This window comes from Delphinapterus leucas, chromosome 5 (genome assembly GCF_059928025.1).
Source record: "Delphinapterus leucas isolate spDelLeu-1000000601 "Yukka" chromosome 5, BTC_Dleu_Yukka2, whole genome shotgun sequence".
Classification (NCBI taxonomy): domain Eukaryota; kingdom Metazoa; phylum Chordata; class Mammalia; order Artiodactyla; family Monodontidae; genus Delphinapterus; species Delphinapterus leucas.
Genome location: NC_143133.1, coordinates 8,257,073 through 8,275,356, shown reverse-complemented (window position 1 = coordinate 8,275,356; position 18,284 = coordinate 8,257,073).

Genomic DNA, 18,284 nt, shown 5'->3' with positions numbered 1-18,284 from the left:
CGGATTCTTCTCTGTAATACGGGCATTATTTTACCTCTATTATAGGATTATTATAACGATTGAGATAGTAGGTAGTTGTGCCTGTGTTAATCACTTGAAACATGACAGATGGCTAGCCAATGACATTTCTCTTATCCCCATTTCTTTTTTTTAATCAATGTATGTATTTTGTGATTAGAGAGTTATGGAAATCATTGTTTTTTTAATGGTGTATAATATTTGTATGCTAAAGCTGAGCTTTACTGTTCAAACCAAATCATTTCAATCTCTCTCTCTACTGTACAGGATCATAAGGCCATGTAAAGGAAATAGGATTATGATACACCTTTGATCTTTCATAAGGGTAACGCCAAATCATGAAGTTATTAAAGGATGATATCAGCTAATTTGTGTATAAACACATAGTACACAGTATATACTTGAAAAATATTAAGTATAGTAATATTTTTATTATTATTTGAAATTTTATTGTATCACATGCTTCAGATTTCTGAGATTAGATATTAGCAAATAGATGATAATAATTCCTACTTCATGCTCTGACACTATAAAGTGTTAAAGGTATATAGAGGAAGAATTATGAAGATAATCAACACAAAAAAGGCACGGTTAATATTGAAGACATGATGTTCCTCTTAACCAATCAAGGAAAAAAATATAAGAATGGGAGAAAGAAAAGAGACAGCCAAGTCAGGAGAGGTATGGGATAAAAAGAGCAGGTATACTCCTTTCATCTAGACAACTGGATTTCCTTTATCTTATTTCCATGTTTGCTACATGACAAAATGATATCCTGGAGTGGAATTTTGCCGCTCAATAGAGCTGGAGATGAAGACATCCCATGCGGCCGGTGTTCAGGGGGATGTAAAGTTTTTGCATTAGAGAGAGAGAGCTTCCACTGAGCAGCATGCAGATATTAAAACAAAAAAATCTCCCAAATGAGAGGGCTTGCTTGAGAACAGGATATTCTAGCCAGCATTATATATGGATACAAATATGGTTAAAATGTAACATCTTAAATCACTATGGCCTGAGGAACTTAATGTTATTGCACATAAATGAGAACTTTTCAAGATGATTATGTCTTCATTGAACGTATTTTCATTGCAATGTCCATATTTTAAAATGTCTTTTTTCCATTTTTAACTCTTTCATGTTGATCATTTTGTTGTGCATTTATTTATCAACTGGGTGCCAAGTATAGCACTGCACACTATGGGGAATCCCATATTTATCAGGTACTAGATACATGAACTTGAAAGCTTTTCTGGGCCTCAATTTTTCTCCTTTTCAACAGGTAGAATAGGTCTTAAGGGTTACAGTGAAAATAAAGGAAGTGATTCGTCCAGTAGCATGCCTGGCACATATTTGATTCAAAATCAATCATAATTTCCGCATTCCCCACTTAACACTAGAATCTAATTAGTTAGTCACAACAATATGCACAGTAAGCATGATTAGGCAGTTGCCATTAAATATATGCACACTTGAAATTATTTTATTATCATAGTGACATATGTATATCTTGGCATTGGACCAACCTGCATTTTTCTGATGCAGTCCTCTTTTCCTACACCAGTCCTGGTGCAACACGCTGACAGCATCCCACCCACAGCCTCAGCACTTCAGCACTTGAGCACTAGCCAGATTTCCAAATGCCAGCAGCATCACTTTGTGTCTGGGCTCTCTTGCCTCTAGATCCAACTTTAACACTGGCACAGCCGACTATACATGCTGTAGAATTAACACCTCCCCACTACACTCTCAGACAGAACCGACAGGGTTGGTGTATAAGGACCCCAGCTCTTTCACCCGTCAGATGAGATAATTCTGACATGTGTTTCCTCCTTGTCTCCAGGAGTGTCTCCAGTGAGACTGGACTCCAGTGGTCCCCACTGGCAGCTGGCTGGATAATGTAGCCATCTCATTTCCCCATTCCTCTCTTTTCACCTCTCAAATAAACTACTTGCATTGAATTTAGTCTTGGGGACTGCTTCTGGAGAAAAATATACTTTCTCAGTGAAGACCAGTGATTGCAAAGCCGAACTTTGTATTAAAATTCCAACTGCTCTCAAGGGTTTCAATTGCCCAATTATTTCAATATCAAGGTTTTTCTTCAGGTGTATTTAGCTCCCTCTTAAACTGGTCACCTGTCCTGCTTATTTTCAAAGGGTATGACTCTGCCTGGGAGTAGCACAAAACAGAGGAGTCTGATCACACAATTTAGGGCTCATTAAGACAATTAGGATGGTGCCAGCCTGTGGTCTCAGTCTTATTTAGAGCTAGTCAGGTGATGTCGATACTGAGGTGTGTGCACAGCGTATGTGACATACTTGGTGTTCAACAGTACTCTCATGCAGCTGGTTCTTTACTACTGAGGGCTTCAAAGGGGCAGCCATGTGTCCTTTGGCCTCTCACCTGCATCACACCAACACTCAACTGACCACTTCCCTGTTGCATATACCGTCCATTATTGACTACCAGGGTCCTTCAAAGAGTCTCAGGAAAGGAAGCATGCCTCCTGTGCCTCTCTGAGTGCCTGTGGTTGCCATTTGGCCTGTGTGTGTTGGATATTGGACATTCCAGTAAGACTTTCATCTTCAAATATTTCTATTTGAGAAGAAATAGGCACTAGCCTTTCTTTTCCCCTCTAGATAAAACAATTCTGAAGGACAAATGTATCCTTTCTACTTTCAAAGCCAATTCCAAGAGAATGATGGGGCAGGTGCAGGGTAAGAGAGAGGTGTTCACTAATTCAGCACTTTCTGTAACTGACTCCTATCCACCTCTGAATCTTGGTTTTCTAACATAGACAAGTTTGTGTGGATTGTCATTTACAGTGCACTGGTATACAGCCCCTTAGACACTCAGGCAATGCAATATCTAACTTAGAATATTAGAATGTGAGGTGAAAGGCATTCTTATCCTGAGATGTGGAAAACCTGTTATTTTGTAAACCACTTGAAATTATTTTGATGAAATGATATACATGCATACTTATCTATATGTGTTATATATATATATATTATTTAGTATATATATATATAGTATATACTTGTATGAAGTCAACTACAAACAAAAGTCAATATATAGTAATATACACAAAATATCAGTGAGGTGTACTGATTATGGAAGTGACCAGAGTGAGATCAGGGACAAGAAGTTACTTGCTGCCTGTGGATATCTTGTTTAAACAGCACCCATCGTGCTTTACAAGAGCTCATCCTTGCCCCTCCCCCACCTCCCCTTCTGCCATCCTTGCGCTTGAATTACCCTCTCCAGCCATGCTCTTCCTTCTCTGTTCTTTCTGTCCTTGAGAAGAGCTGAATTCCTTCTGCCTTTGTCCTTATTCCCTATGAAAGATTTTGAATTTGCTATTGTGTCTACTTGTAATTCTCTTCCAAGATGTCTAAGTAACATTTCAATGGTCTTCTTTTCCTCATCCATTAAATCTGCTTAAATATTGAAGTGCCGTCAGTAACATTTCACTGTTTATTTCATTGCACCCATAATGGCCAAATATTATGCATGTATTTGTTTATTATTTTTATTTTCTCATGAGATTACAAATTCTACTTGCTAAATTCCTAGTGTCTAGACTAGCGTTTGACACATAATGGAGTTCAATAAATATTTGAAAAATGGAAAAAAATATGTGAAGGAAACGAGCTAAAAGTCTTGCTAGAATTAGTTTTTACCCTGCCTAATTTGTTCATTAGAACCATGCAAGGTTATCATTATTTTATGTGTCACTATAAGCAAGTATTATACAAAAAGATTGAGCTTGAACAGATTAACTCTCTTACGTAAACACATAATAAAAGCAACATAATTTATGTATTTTAAATAAAAATGTACATGGGAATTTAAGCTTTTCACTAGGGCTAGTATGCAAATAAAACTTAATTCAAAATCTTATTGTTGGGGCTTCCCTGGTGGCGCAGTGGTTGAGAGTCCGCCTGCCGATGCAGGGGACACGGGTTCGTGCCCCGGTCCGGGAAGATCCCACATGCCGCGGAGCGGCTGGGCCCGTGAGCCATGGCCGCTGAGCCTGCGCATCCGGAGCCTGTGCTCCGCAACGGGAGAGGCCACAACGTAAGAGGCCCGCGTACCAAAAAAACAAAACAAAACAAAATCTTATTGTTGATAAACGGTTGATCACCAAAATCACAGTATTTTGTAATGATTTTGAAATGAGATACCTGTAAAAATACAAATCTTTATCTCCCAAAACATCTAAATAACCAATTCTTATTAAATAAAGTTAATTCCTCTGAACATATAAATTCAGTTACAATGTTAAGCCCTGAGAAAAATAAGTTTGCTTAATTTTCTGGGTTATTAAAGTAAAACTAATTTGTTGAAATTAAGCCAACTCTAGCTTTAAGCATTTCATGCTACTACTTAGAAAATAACTAAATGTAATGAATTTTACTTGAACAACTTATTATATGTGAAGAAATTTGGAGTGAGTCTAAATTTTCCAGGAATAGAAGTAAATTTTACTCTTTGTCCTTCAAATCTGTATAATTTCAAGGTGGAGGATAAAATCGCTGAACTGCTTTAGTATTTATTCATGTTTGTCATGTACCAAGAAGAAACATTTATCATACAAAGGGTAGGGATGAGTAAATATATCTCTGGATGTAAAAAAGGTAAATATAATGATTTCCTGGAAACTAGTATTCTTCTCATGGATTCATTCATTCATTCCACAGATGTTTTCTAGAAACCATTAATATCTGACACTCTGCTAGGGCCTGTGACACAATAGTGAACAGAACAGACAAAAATCTCTCATGAAATTCACAGTTTAGAGGGGAAATCAAACAAATTTGTAGTGTTAGAAGAGATAAACACTACAGAGAGAAATTGTAAAACAAGGAAGAGATGTATGACTTGTTGCGGAGATGAAATTGTGGCAAAGGTAATTTGGCAGGTGCAGAACACATGAAATGATCAAACTTTCAGATTACACTGATCTAGGTTACAACTGAAAATTCAAATCATTGATAATATACTAGAATATCTCTCAGATCAAGTGAATAGATAGAAATGACAGTTGTCTTTCAAGGTTCCTAAGTGCAAGACAATACAGTTAGAGACAACACTTCATATAATAATTTCATGATTGTGGCTTCTGTCTATTTATAAGTTAACATCAGGGATTCAGAATATGAGACTTTTATAAGAATGACTTATCTCCCCAACCCAGGGCAACCCTCCCAAAAGACATTTTATGGGATGTTAATATCTCAGGAGTCTACAGAGGCTTTGTGATTAAAATAGTCTATGTAATCAATAATTATTTTTTATAATTTACATATATTCTAGAAAAATATTTTTTAATTGATACTAATTAAACATGTGCAAATATGTTTTTAAAATTTGCTACATTTAAATTGCTGCTGATTACCAAGTAGCTATCATATGCTAAGTGACCTATTCAGTATTCAGCTTGAACTGTTATGGACTTTATCCAAAAAAAATCAATATACTATTTTAAGTATTCAGTCTGGGCTGTACTAAACAGCACTGGGTTGTATAAATTATATTTTGATAATTCCTTGCACCAACTGTAAAAAGTTTTTCTGTTTGCTTTAAGTCCTAGCTTTTAGAACCTCTTTTTGGTTATCTTGAAGGTTCTATTAATGCAGTACAATTTGAAAGGGACCAAACTTCACAAAAATAATGGGGCTCAAAAGGAAAGCCACTGAATATTAAGTATAAAATTTGATTCTAGCTAATAAGTCATTTTTTGTAAGAAATATTCCTGTACTTTTAATTGGTATACACCAAGAAAAAGATACCGAGATAGAAAAAGCACTAAAATGATAAGGAGGTGAAAACTGAAGACTTGAAGAAAGGTTGAAAAAACAGACTTTAACTATTGTGATTCAAATGAACCCTGACTCCATTTTCTCCATTAACTTCTATCAACTAATCACTAAGTATGTATATGCATTCTCCAGAGTTTCTTTCCCTAGACCTTATTTATACAAGTTAATGATTACTTTGAGTTGCAAACTTATGGCTGACACAAGGCACAGGTACAAAGCTAGAAGATGCATCAGCTTATATACCTGCATATGGTCAAGAATATTAGAAGCCTTGAGGGATGTTCCTCTCTTGCCCTCTACCACATCTTTTTTCTAGAAAAGGCCTTTTCTTCCCCGCTGTATTACAAGGACAGGAGCTACAAATGTACTGAAGTTGATATAGAAAATCTATATATACATAGTTCTAGAACTTTAATGTAAATATAAATTCATGATAATATTTAAGAGTAAAAATGTTTAAATTTGTACAAAACTTATAATTGGGGAAGTGGTTACACATAGAATATTTTCTTTAATCTTCATAAAACCCTTTGCTATAAAAAGGTTTGCTGTAGGTTATAGAACTAATAAATGGAAAAGAGTGATGAATTCTTGATCCATCTCAACATGCTCGTCTTGAGTCTTTCACCTATTCTTCCAATTAGTTTGCAAACTTCTGACCCTGGTGCCTGAAGTCCCAACCATGCCACTCACTAAGATGATCAAAATAAAGCCTCTTAGAGTTGGTTGTTCTTATTTATGACTGTGTCCTTTGCATGGAAATGTCTATGATTAGAAAAGGACTACTTAATTAAAATTTTTGGTGATGTATCACATTTCCTATTATATAAGAATAAATGAAAGTTATTTAATCATAAATCATAAAACCTCAGGGTTTGATAGACATAAAGGTCAACTCATCCAATCATCCAGTAAGACTTAAGACATATGTGCAAGTAAATCCAAGTTATATTAACAAACCTGCCCTTTTGTTTAAGAAATAGCATGCTTTTATTTGACAAGAAACTGTTTAACCTTTACCAGAAGAAGTAGATGGCTTAAATTTTTTTTTTCATAAATTAAATTAATATTGCTCCGGGAAGAAAGATTAGTATTTAAAAGTAATATATAAAATGAAATATTTATCATTTATTTATTATATTTGAGAAACTGTCAGCAGTTGGACTCTCATATATGCATGCAAAATTCACTCTTGCCTTTCCCCTGACATTTGCTCTTTAGATGTCAGAGTAAGGTCCGAGCCCACTGTGGAATTTAGACATGGCATCAACAAACTGGCAAAGTATGTAAAACATATACTAAGTCTCTCTTATCAGTTTGCTTCCATTTTATTTCCCCATCAGCATACTTCAGGCTGTACAATCTTTTGAAACTTGTTCTGCCTCTTGATCTAACTCACCCTGTTTGTTCATCTTCCTGAAGATATTAACCATCACGCCTTCCCTTAACTTTCAAAACCAGCAACTTCCTAATTTAATAAGCTAATCTGTGGTCCCCTGTTAAATGGAAGAAGATTAGTTCACTATCCTTTCCCCCTCCAAGTTAACTTATATAATTTTAAAAGTCAGTTTCTGCATTTTTTTTTTTTTATTTAAAAAAATGCTCAAAAATTTATCTGGTGAGGAGGCAGGTAATGCTTTTAGGTCTCTCATATCACAAAGGTAACTTTCCTCTGCTTCTTTGTTGTCATAATTCCAACATAGGTTTTATCAGGACATATAGTCCATGAAGTAACAGAAAATTAGGTAAACTGTGATTAGGACAGATGCTTAAATACTTCTTAGTTCTGCTTCTTTCCATGTATTGTTTGTTTCTTGATAAAATATTCAAAATAACAAGTCCTATCCATCCTAATCTTAGGGTTGTTTTTGTTGTTCTTGTTTTTATTACTGATGTGGTGTGAAAACTTTTTTGGATTAATTGTGGCATTTCATAATTACCTGGGTGCTGTATCAAATATAATTTTGAAAATATTTTGAAAGTTTGCTTTGTACTGCATCTTATCCATTTCAGTGATACTGTTAGCTCTGAAAGTCACTAGCTTTTTATTGTGATCATTTGATTCATTTCAGAATTTTATGTATTTTTCAATGTGATTTAAGTTTATATTAACATGATATACATAATGACTTTTTTATTCAGTTTATAAAGTAGACTTTGCCAAATATACTGACTTGGATTTCATTTATTATATTTCTGATTATAAAGGTTTTATGTGCAATGCATAATTTTGTATGAATTAGTGGATGATGATTTAAGTTTTGTAGAGACTTTGTTAAATTTATTGTGTATAGGCCTTAATTCAATATTTGATATAGAAAGTAATAGAGATTTCGGTAGTTAACATATTAATGAGAGTAGATATTCATGAATGGATAACTGATGTGTATATCTCAGTAATAACAATTGCATTAGATAGAAAAACACTTTCAGAGAAAATAACCACTTTATATCATACCTTATATTACAAATATATTTTGATATCTTCACAATATTTATTGCAGAACTTTGCATACAATGGGGACCTCAGAGATTTAGTTCAATCTGAAGAATCATGTTATGTCCCTCATATATCATTTTTAAAAAGTCTAAGAAAGGTCCTTGATAGCAACTAAGGATTTTTTCAGAACAATATATTAGCTATTCTGTCATTTTGGCAAAGACCAAGAATTACCTTTAAAAAGGAACTGATCTTAAAATAAGTAATAATCCAGCCATCATTGTTGAGATTTCTAACTACATGTACTCTGATTTTTAAATTACTTGACACATTCTTCTCTGCCCTCAATCAGATCAAAAAGTCTGTATGTTTCATCTTCTGCCAGATTCTCTGATAAAATTTGACACGTAACAGCAATCATATGACTACAGAATCTGACTATTGTTAGAAAAATAGCGATACAGGTATTAAAATACTCAAACTTTTTCCCCAATTCTAGCTGAAGTCTGAGTTCTTGGTAGCATATCTAAATCCTAGAAAATATAGGTTAAATGAGGAAATTCATTAATGAATTAGTAGATGTATGAGGGAATATAACACATGAGGTAGTCTTTGGAAATATTGTTTTGACTATCATAGGAATCCTAATTCATTAGAACATATTCAAATAAAATAAAATGATAATGCAGATTTCAGAAGAAGCTTTATGACTGTATCAGACAGGGTTCGACCAGAGAATCGAGCCAGTAAAATTTTATGTTATCTGGGGCTCTGCATCTGTGGATTCAACCCATTTGCAGACGCTGTAGTACTGTAGTATTTATTGAAAAAAATCTGCGTATAAGTGGACCCACACAGTTCAATCCTGTTGTTCAAGGATCAACTGTATGTAGATTTATTATAAGAAACTGACTTATGCAATTGTGGGGCTGGCTAAGCAAGTCAGAAATTTATAGGGCAGCATATCATGAAGGGAAGATTGTTTGCATAGCTGATCATGTTGTCTACAGATAAAAACAGTTTTACTCATTTGTTTCCAATCTGGTTGACTTTATTTATTTATTTTATTGCCTGATTGCAATGACTAGAACCTCTCAGTACAATGTTTAATAGAAGTAGTGAAAGTGGACATCTTCATCTTGTTTCTGACCTTAGGGGGAAATAATTCATTTCTTACCTTTCAGTTGGATGTTAGCTATAGGTTTTTTTCCTAACTGTTCTTTGTCAGGCACTTTAAGAAGTATTTTTTGATTTTCATGTTGATGAGAGTTTTTTTGTGTTTTAATCTGAAATGGATGTTGAATTTTGTTGAATGTCTTTTAACAAAGACATGGTTAGTCACTTTTTTTTTCCTAGAAAACTTCTAGGAGAAAATATAAGAAACCATTTTCATGAGCTTGGTGGATTAGGCAAAGATTTATTACATAGAACACAAAAAAGCACCAAACATCTTGGCATTTGCAACAGCATGGATGGACCTGGAGGGTATTATGCTTAGTGAAATAAGCCAGACACAGACAAATACCGTGTGTGTTTTCACTTAGATGTGGAATCTCAGAATCAAAACAAACAAACAAATATAACAAAACAGAAAAAGACTCACATATACAGAAAACAAACTAGAGGTTACTGGAGGGTAAAAGGGTGATAGGAGGAATGAAATAGGTGAAGGGAATTAAGAGGTATGAACTACCAATTATAAAATTAATAAGTTACAGGGGTGTAGAGTACAGCAAGGGAATATAGTCAATATTTTATATAACTTTGTATGGTGTATAAGTTACAAAAATACCAAATCACAATGTTGTACAGCCAAAACTAATGTAATACTCTAAGTCATGTATACTTCAAATTTTTTTACAAAATTCAAATAAATAAAAATTGAAATGTTAATCAATAATTATAAGATAAGAAACTCAATCTAAAAACGGACCAAAAATTCTAATGGGTACTTCAATTAAGAAATAGCAAATGGCCAGTATGCAAATAAACATCACAATGAGATATCAACTAGAAAATTAAAAGGACTAATAATACCAAATATTGGTAAGAATGCCAAACATGTATAAAATTATATATTTTTGGTGAGTATGAGAACTGATAAAAACCTCTTTGGCAAACTTTTTTTATTAATGTCCACTGAAGGTAAGCTTTTTCTTCTCTTCTTCACTAAGAAATTTCAAATATATATTATGCAATATATATATTTATTATATCTCTATCTACCTACCTATCTATCTATCATCTATCTATGGAAATAAGCACAAATAATTACCAAAAAAAATTACAGGACTGTTCAAAGCAACCATATTCAAAATATTTCCAAAACAACTGAATTACTCTTTAAAAGTAGAATCAATAATGGAACAATGTAGTTGTACAATCAAATATGACACATTGATAAGTAGAAACAACTGCTGCTACACTAAATGATATGAATGAAGGTTATATGCATAATGATGAGGAAAATAAGCTATAAACAAAGAGTACACACTGTCTGGCTCTGCTTTATGAAGTTCAAGACACAAAGCTAATATAAATGATAGAAGCCAGAATAGTGGTTATCAAAGTAATTAAATCTCAAACAAATTCTATAGCTTCTCAAACTACAGATTTATATTTCTGAAACCCATTGCAGAATCAGGACTGTATTTTTTTCCCTAAAAATGCAAAGCTCCAAAGAGATAAAACAGCATGAGAGAAAAAGTATACCTCAACATTAAGTATAAAATATAGAAAAAATACAAGTCAAAAAGATACTTACTGATAAACTAGTAAAACACAACATTAATTAATTCATGTTACCTTAGGCAAAAGTGGAATTCACTTGGCATTTATCACAGAGTCCCAGATAGATAATCGTTTCAGGGTATAGGCCCGGCGAAAATGTAGGAATTAAGAATGCTCCACAGTCTGGGCAGCAGGAACTTTATCTAAGGCCAGGCACAGAATCATTTCCTCGCAGCCTTTAACATCCACACAGCTTTTCTTCAGTAAGTCCTGACACATGTGGGGCTATGTGGGATAGACTAGTTCTGAGAAACATCAGATGGCTAACCACAATAATGTACCTGGTCCTCAGGTAGTGGCAGTGGGACTGTGGGAATGGATCTGGTCCCTTATGCTTTGGATAGTAGACACACTGTCCCTCCAAGATAACATACATAAAGAAAATTTGAGTCTTGGGTAGTGGGTGGGGACGTTAGATGCTTGACATCCACAAACTATTAAATTAGGAAAAAATATAAAATTTGAGAGAGTAAGAAAGGTTAAATGCATCTTCTGTGTTTGAATTTGCTTTATCTCTTAAAACGTTGAGTGGCTGAGAATAGCATTCATGTTTCTGGGTGGAGCTAAATCAAACTATTTAATAAGTTTACACTGATGATCACAATAGCCTTTGAAAAATGGAAAAATTACCCTCCAGTTGTGAAGAATTAAAATGATTATAAACCGCTGAAGGAGAAATGATTCACCATTGAGTAAATTAACATGTCTACTTAATTAGCCTTAATAAATATATAAACCATCATTTAGTTTTATGAGGTAGCAATATATTTCCTGAAATAAATAATTTTAGCTGACATTCAGATAGCACTTAATGCCACAGAAGAAACATATATTCATTATCTCATTTATGAAGAATAAGTATGAAATACTTAGTAATTAATGTAAAATGTAAGTAAACTATTTGGGTGAATTTATGACTAATAACAAATAACTTACATTTAAATAATTATAACATTCTTTAATATAAATCAACTGCATTTTGTGTAAACATACTTGTTTCAGGTATTAGTAGGAAAATATCAGGCATAAAAAAATCTTTAAGAATTGCAAACATGCCATTAAAAGTAACATTGTTGCCAATCTGTTTTATTACAAAAACAAGATGTGGATATGGTTTACAAAACTCCTGAAAGCTACATCAATATTATTGATAAAAAGCTACTAAAATAGAATTGTGGTAACAGGGAGAGTTGGGAAATATGTTTTACCTCATTCAAATCTAATTTCAATTTCTTTTTTTAAATATTGTCACCAATTCAGATGTTTTGAACATTTTCAAGTTATTAAACACTTAAGATCAAAATTTAGAACCTCACCTATTTCTCTTTGTAAGTATGCAATTGAGATGTAAACGTAAGCTTAATATATGAGACAAAGTACTGGATACTGGTATAAATCTTCTCCCTTAACCCTTCACTACTAGAGTAGAAAACCAATTAACCCTTCTATCAAAAAATAAATGAAAAATGAAGTGATCATTTTTCATTTATAGAAAAAAGATCATTTATTCTATGCTTCTTCATCAGTTAAGTTCAACTAAGGAATTGGAGAGGAAAAAAAGAATCATATTTATCTCTTGACTATTATTTACTACAAATTAGAAATGAGGTGATGATTTATGTAATACATTAGATACAGCTTTACTGCTCTCAAAAAATGATAACTTACTAAATGAGTGAAAATATCCTAAAGCTGATCATAACCTGCTATTAAGGCAAACTTAAAATAGACAGTACCCTGCTGCTTCTCATGGGCACCAACATATTTCCAGTAATTCAGAGTGAGAGATTTTGTTGAACTGCTAATTGCATACATGAAAGTAGGTCATATAATTTGCCATTGAATTAATTATATAAATTTGAATGAGTTGTGTTACATTTTGTATTTGAGCAAGTTAGCATCTTGTTTATGAAAGTTTGCACTTTAAAAGAATATTTTATTTTTACTCAGAGGAAGATTTGCCAAAAATATTCAATTAATATTATTTTTCAGAACAGAATTCTGAAAGGTACCTTTTCACATATACTGTTTATTCCTCTCCCTTTTCCTTTTTAAAAATAATACAAATTGAGATGTGAAGGTTAAAGTTAAATTTTAGTCAGTATTAGAGGAAAAACGATATTATTATTATGACAGATGAAGTGATGTGTTAAAAATTACTTTAAGATGGTATCAAGGCCATAAGAGATACCATTATTATAAACCATTTTTCACCCTCAATTTGAAAAATCAACTTAATATATATATGATAGAAGACAGCTACATTTACCAAAAAGAAGGAGATTATTCAGAACCATGCGAGAGTCTGCACTATGTGCTTTTTACGTCATGCTCTATCAACATATTCTCTCCACATAGATAAGGTCTGGTCAATTCAATCTTGACAAAGCAATATCTTAACTTTGAATTAAAATGCTTTTTTGAGTAATGCCAGAGAATTTAAAAATAGAATATTATTCATACTTTAAATATGAGTCATTTCAATATTTTATTAAAATATGTTCAAAGTTAAGCATATTTTAATTCCAATATGGAATTCCAATTCCATATTTTCTAGGGTAAATATGTGTTTTATTTTTAGAGTAAATTTTGTTCTGATAAAGAATAATCACATTAATATTTATTTCTATAAAATGGTTATTTAAATTTTATTTTTCTCTATTTTAATATTTGAAAGGTATAAAAACTATGAAAGACATATCAATTTAAGTTTCCATGGTGAGATTATATACTGTTATTTATTTCACAAATATAAACACAATGAACTTAAAATGCTAAAATATAGAGATGAAGTAAAGGATATTTGAACATATACATTCAGATTATTAAGGATTTTCAAAAATGTAAATCAATTCTTCAGTAGATACTTGTTGACAAATACGGGAGTAAGAAAGCAAAGAGTGTATGTATGTATATACATTTGTCCCATAAATATGAATGGTCCTCAGAAGCAGTGATCTGTTGAATATTTTTGAATAAGTTAAAGCTAGATATTTAGTGGTCAAAATATAACTCGCTTTTTATGAATATTAATATAAATTACAATTAGGTCTATATTATTAGCTAGCAATCTATATACCTTATGTAATTTGACATGTATCTATATATCTGTATCTATATCTATATATATATGTGTGTGTGTGTGTGTGTTAACACATCACTTTGTAATTTACATATAAAACTGAAAAATCAAGACATCCAAATTTTTTTAAGGTTAAAAATAAATTCATAGGAAAGCTACATCACTAGGTTTACAGTCATCCAGCATTAGAACCTTCTTATTGGGCCTAATTCTTGATACGGTTTGAAGTATTACAAATATTGGAGCAAAAGTGAGAAGGAAGAAAAGGTATTTTTAGATATATAATAGAAGTAGAACTACAGTAGTCTACAGTAGAACTACAGTAAAATAAAAATACCTATATAAAGGGAGTTGATAAAGCATTTTTAACAAATTATACAAAATTTTATAAAGAAACCAAACCTCATTACATGGATGGCTCTTATTTGTGACTTAATAACACTGAGAGTTTAAGTAAGATTATATGATATACATTGCAGTACAATTTCTACCATTGATTTATTGTATCATCCTGAACAACTCAACTAATCTCTATGATTACATAATCTGTTTCAAAAAATAACTGAAATATTACTACATAATAAATAATACTTAATATATTGTTTTACTGAATTTAATGAAGATTCAGTGCAATAAGGATTATGGAAACACTTTTTTAAACAACCTATTCTCCAACTTTAACAATAATATCAGGAAAAATAAAATTACTAATCAACATCTCTCACTTGTTCTCTCTCTCTCTCTACTTAGCACTTAGTAATTTAAAAAGCAAAATAGGCAAGATAATTTTGGTCATACATTTTTTTCCTTTAAAAAAATCCTATGGAGAAGTTTTGTTTGGAATGATCTCCTTCTACATAAATAGCTCTGATTTAAAACTTAAATTTACTAAATGCTATCTTTAGGAGTCTTCAAGAAGCTGGGTTGGTAGATACTTTTATAAGAATCCTATTCATTTAGTTGGATGAATAAAATACCCATTTTCAAAACCTGGTGCTGACAGAAACGTCATGGTCCAGATCTCAATGAGCAGTAACAGTGATGATGAGGAGGATAATGATGAAGATGATGATAAACAGTTACCATTTTCTGAGGAGTTTAATATGAAACAGTATCTATATTTTTATCTTTCAATTTGTTAGCTCTTTAAATCCTCTTAACCACACATACAAAGACAATAAACTGAGGCTTAGAAAGGTTAGGGAACGTGTAAAAATACATGGCTGCAAGTGACAGACACTTGGTTATCCTAACTCCAGGGGTCACGCTATTTCCAGTGTATGAAATATTCTTAATCTTCTTATGAGTTATTGGAAAAACATAAAAATGATATTATACAATATAAAGGTCATAGTATTAATATGAGTGCTTTTAACCTGCAGAAAAATTATTGTATCTTAAAAAGATAACCTTTATTAACTTTGAGTATATAACTTACTAACGTATCTTAGTTTGGTAAATATTACCTATAATTGAAATATGTATATATATTAGACACACATACACACACACACAAATATTTATTTCATTACTAAATTTACTACTTGCTCCTTCCAAAGATTCTTAACACCTCCAAATCTGCAAGTAATCAGCAGTGACCCTCTTAACCTGAATAGTCATCTTCTCCCTCTTGAATAATGGTCACCTGGGCCTCTGAATTGGTCTCAATGTTTCCTCTCCTGCTACCTCAGGACTTTTTCTACATATTCAGTTCCAGAGTATGAAATAAATGGATGAAACAGGACCAGAGTGGTCTTTCAGATACGAAGTCAGCTCACAACACCCCTCCACAGAAAACATTTGTAAGTTTTTCTGTTACACTTAGGGTAAAATATAAACTCCATATCTTGTTTGTAGTCAGTGCAGCAATTTGACCTGGAGAACCTAGGACAGTCATGGTTTATGCCTGTTGTTCAAAACTGTCCTTGTATAGCTGTGAATTCTGCGGACAGATCACCTAAAAGCCTGCATACGATCTGACCCCGTCTTCCTCTCCCTGCTTGCTATTACCATGTTCTCCTGGGATCTCACATGCCAACCACACTGCCAATGTCAATACTTTTTGAATACATCAGGCTAATTCTGCTCTCATTCTTGAATCTTCAGAACACTTCGTCCCCAGATTTTATAATGGCTTTCTCCTTCATATCATCATGTCTCTGCTAAAATAAGACCTCCCAAAGAGGTTTTGTTGACAATCATTTTAAAAATTGCTCTCATCCCTCTGGCTCACTGGCTGCTTACTCTGCTTTTTGTTCCTAGCACTTATCACTCCATGAGTTTTATTTATATTTTTATTAGTTGATTTTCTGCTTGTTCACTATAACATAGGCAAGATTTATGAGGAAACATTCTGTCATTCTTACGCATTGCTCTATCTCAAGAATTGAGTTAGGCATGTAGAAGGAGCAAACCAAAAAAGTTGTAAATGAGTGAGTAATGAGTGATCTAGCCAGAAAAACTCACTAATTTCTTGTTTTCTTCTACTAGAGAAATATCCAAAGAGAATTGTGGATATGCATCTCTAAAATTACCTCTGAGTCTTTGATTTTAATAATACCTTCTAATTTTTCTCTTCTTTTGATTTTGTGTTTTACAGAATCATTTCTTAATGCTGTGGTTATAATCAAATATCATTTAAATACTATTCCTTCTGAAATTATAAAGCTTTTCTTTTTCAAGGCTTAATACGTGTGAAAAAATATAAACATTCCCTAATAATAAGGTCACTCAAAATGAGATAATATAAAAATTATGCTATATTGTTAAAAGATTTAAAACAAAGATGCTGGAAGTTTCTCAAATACCCGTAAATTACTCTTTCCTAGTTTAATCTTTAAAACATTTTCAAAATGATTTTTACAACTAAATTTATGAATCTTTAAAATTACATGTCAGCTCTCTTTTTAATAATAGCAAAAATTAAATGTCTGAGAAAATCCCCCAAACAAAACACCCGAAGTTGTTTCATAAATATAACAAACATCATTTTATTTGAATGTTTATAAGTAAAATTCTCAAGACTGCAAAGGAGAAAGGCATAAAAATTGGAGTGGGTGAGCAAGAAAGAAACCTGCAGCTCTCCTGGTAGCATTCACTGAGAATGAGACCCAGAGCCTTACATTTTTAAGCAGCTAAGGGACAGGATCCTTTGTGTCAACACACAGAGCGGGGTAGGGGGAGTGGAACTGAGACCCATGCACGTTGCAAGGTCCCTTGAAGAAACACTCTCAGGAAAGGGTAGACTTTAAAAAAAAAACTATTGGTCAGAAAATGGAGAAAATAAGCCAAGTTGAGGTTTCAGAATTGGTTCTACGCTGGGAAAAAGTCTTCACTAAGAACTTATAATCAGAGCTTATCTATCAAATTCATTGGTATACGGTTTCACACTACGCCATGGAATATAACTAGAGGAAAGACCTGAAAGATCCCATTTCCCAATAATACTTACGAGGGTAATACGCCTTCTTATGAAAAATCAGATAAAGGTATTAAAGAAAAGTAAATTACCAGCCAATCTTACTTATGGATGTAGTTACAACAGAGAGCAAGTTGTTTTATATACACACACACAAGCACATGCATGCACATACATACACTTTATTGTAATTTGTAAAATTAACAGGACATAAATAAAAATGACTGCTCAAGCAAGACACGCAGAAAAATATTTTTGATAACATTCAAAATGCAGTATGGTTAAAATAAATAATGAAACCCCCAGCAAACTAGAAACAAGAAGGATACTTTTCGACTTAATAAAAAGGCATTTCAGGAGGAGTCACCTCACCAAGATGGTGACATAGGTTGTTCCTGACTTTGCTTCCTCTCATAAGAAGAACAACTAAAATTATCAAGACCAAGACACCACTGAGAAAATCCTAAAACATAGGGGTGAGATTGAGGCACTCTCTGCACGATAGAAGCTGAGACAGAACATATTAGAAGGTAAGACAAGTAGCTATAAATTGACCACATTGCCCCTCCCCCATGCCAATGTAGCACCATGTAGAGTGGTCTCCCCGGAGCCTCTGGTTTCTCCAGTGGGAAAAGAGAACCAAGAGGGGACAAATAGTCCCTCTCCAGCATTGTGGGTCACTTTGAAAGAGCACCTACTCTGATCTTGCACCAC